The 2,691-nt window shown below is 41.5% G+C and overlaps 1 pseudogene; it reads left to right on the top strand.

Annotated features, from left to right (window-relative positions):
- Window positions 1-1,037: 1,037 nt before the first annotated feature.
- Window positions 1,038-2,007, top strand: LOC130862984 (olfactory receptor 10C1-like; annotated as a pseudogene).
- The last annotated feature ends 684 nt before the right edge of the window (window positions 2,008-2,691 follow it).

Below are 2,691 nucleotides of genomic sequence, written 5' to 3'. Positions count from 1 at the left end.
ACATCTCTTTTACTCTTTTTTTTCTTTTTTAAACTCAATGCTCTGATTCATAGAATTTTATGAATAACAATAAGAAAGTAGAAATTTAGTGGGCATACCATGATACTCTCACTAAGAAAGCATGCTCTATTAAAAGATGGGAACTATTAAGATATGGAAATGGCTGTGTGGTGGTGGAATATGCTCTTAATCTCAGCACTTAGAAAGAGAGGCAGTCTGATCTCTGTGAGTTCATGACCAGCCTGCTCTCTAAGATGTTATTTGATTTGATTTTATCTTCACATAAATATAAGTCATACTTGAAGGAATGATTTTTCTTTTTTTTTCTTTTTTTTTTTTTTTTGGTTTTTCGAGACAGGGTTTTTCTGTGGTTTTGGAGCCTGTCCTGGAACTATCTCTTGTAGACCAAGCTGGTCTCAAACTCAGAGATCCGCCTGCCTCTGCCTCCCAAGTGCTGGGATTAAAGGTATGCGCCACCACTGCCCGGCTGAAGGAATTATGTTTTAAGGCACGTATATGAATATTAGCCCTACTACATTCTGAGATGGGTGGAGAGAGAGTATCCACAGCAATAGGAAAGCATAGATAAGAGTTGGTGGGAGAGCAGATTTTCAAGGGGACATTGATAACACGTCAATGAAAAGCATGGAAAAAGAATTGAGTCACAAGTAATGATTTCCTTTTCTTTTATTTGGCTGATATCTTACTCCACAAGTGAGGCTGAACTCAAACCAATGGTAAGCTTCCTGCCTCAGCTTCATCAGGGCTGGGAATACAAGGGTACAGCACCTGTCCTAAGTCCTGAGTCACTCAGTATAATGTTCAGTACACGTTGGAAAATCACTTGATGTGGTAAGCAGAGAAAAAGGTTAGATATGAAACTCTGTGACGATAAATACTTGTTTGTAAACACTAATTTTATGGCTGAAGATGAAGATTCTGTCTCTGACTTAACTGAGGATCTTAAGTATTAAATTGAATAATTTCCCCCACCTGCAAGAATCCTTCTAATGACTTGCTCTTCTCTCTTCCAGGAGATGAGTGTCAATTGCTCCCTGTGGCTGGAGAACAGCTTGTCTGTCAAACGCTTTGCATTTGCTAAGTTCTCTGAAGTCCCTGGAGAGTGCTTCCTCCTGTTCACCCTCATCCTCCTCATGTTCTTGGTATCACTGACAGGCAATGCACTCATAGCCCTTGCCATCTTTACAAGTCCAGCCCTGCACACACCCATGTACTTTTTCCTGGCCTACTTGTCTCTCCTGGAGATTGGCTACACTTGCTCTGTCATAAACAAGATGCTGCAGAGTCTTGTGAGTGAGTCTCGAGGGATCTCTTGGGAGGTTTGTGCCACACAGATGTTTTTCTTCTCATTCTTTGGAATAACAGAGTGCTGTCTACTGGTAGCCATGGCTTTTGACCGCTGCATGGCCTTATGCTACCCACTGCAGTATGCAACCCGAATGAGCCATGGGGTATCTGCCCATTTGGCAATGGTTTCATGGGGAATGGGATGCATAGTAGGGTTGGGACAGACGAATTTTATTTTTTCTTTGGACTTCTGTGGGCCCTGTGAGATAGACCACTTCTTCTGTGACCTTCCACCCCTCCTGGCACTTGCCTGTGGAGATGCATCCCAAAACAAGGCTGCCGTCTTTGTGGCGGCAGTCCTCTGCATATCCAGCCCATTTTTTCTGATTATTTCTTCCTATGTCAGGATTCTGATTGCCGTGCTGCTGATGCCTTCACCTGAGGGACGCCATAAAGCTCTCTCTACCTCTTCCTCCCACCTACTTGTATTCACACTCTTCTATGGCTCAGCATCTATTTCCTACTTGAGGCCCAAGGCTAGTCACTCACCAGGAAGGACTAGCCAAATTCTTGGCCCTCTTCTATACAGCGGTGACATCCATGCTGAACCCCATCATCTATAGTTTACAGAACAAGAAAGTCAAGGCAGCCCTGAGGAGAACTTTGGGCCTGAGAAAAGTTCTGAGCAGGAATAGGTAACAACAGAACCACACAGAATTATTCACTAATAAACATGAATATAGAACCAGAGTAAACAAACAAATATTGATACATTTTCTGTCTGACTTATTGATCCGGGATGTCATTCTTATGTTGTGAATGAATATTGCTTTTATTGGTTGATGAATAAAGCTGTTTTGGCCTATAGCAGGGCAGAATGTACCAAGGCAGGAAATCCAAACAGGAAAAAGAAGGTGGAGTCTGGGAGACGCTGAAGGAAAAAGATGCCAGATTATTCCCAGTAAGGCCCAGCCACATGGTAATACACAGAATAGCAAAAACTGGTTAATTTAATTGTGGGAACTCGTCAGTAATATGCCTGAGACATTGGCAAAACAATTATAAGTAATATTAAACCTCTGCAAGTTCATCTGGGAACTGGCAAGCACGAGAGTAACCTCCAGTTCCAATTTATATTGAGTATCTTTGTAATTTTGAAAGTATCTCTTCATCCAGGGCTATGTTCTAATTACTAATTCTGAAATGATTTCAAATACTAAGGGATACAACTAAAGAGACCAATACAATAGAGAGCATTCTATTATGTTTTAGTTCAGGATGAAAATCTAAATTGCGATATCTCAGAAGTTTTGCAAATTCTAGTCCCTGATGCCCCCAAGACTTCTGCTTCCTATCCAGTTATATCACACACAAATCTTTGTT

Source organism: Chionomys nivalis, chromosome 20 (genome assembly GCF_950005125.1).
Source record: "Chionomys nivalis chromosome 20, mChiNiv1.1, whole genome shotgun sequence".
Classification (NCBI taxonomy): Eukaryota; Metazoa; Chordata; class Mammalia; order Rodentia; family Cricetidae; genus Chionomys; species Chionomys nivalis.
This window is presented reverse-complemented; position numbering and strand designations above follow the sequence as displayed.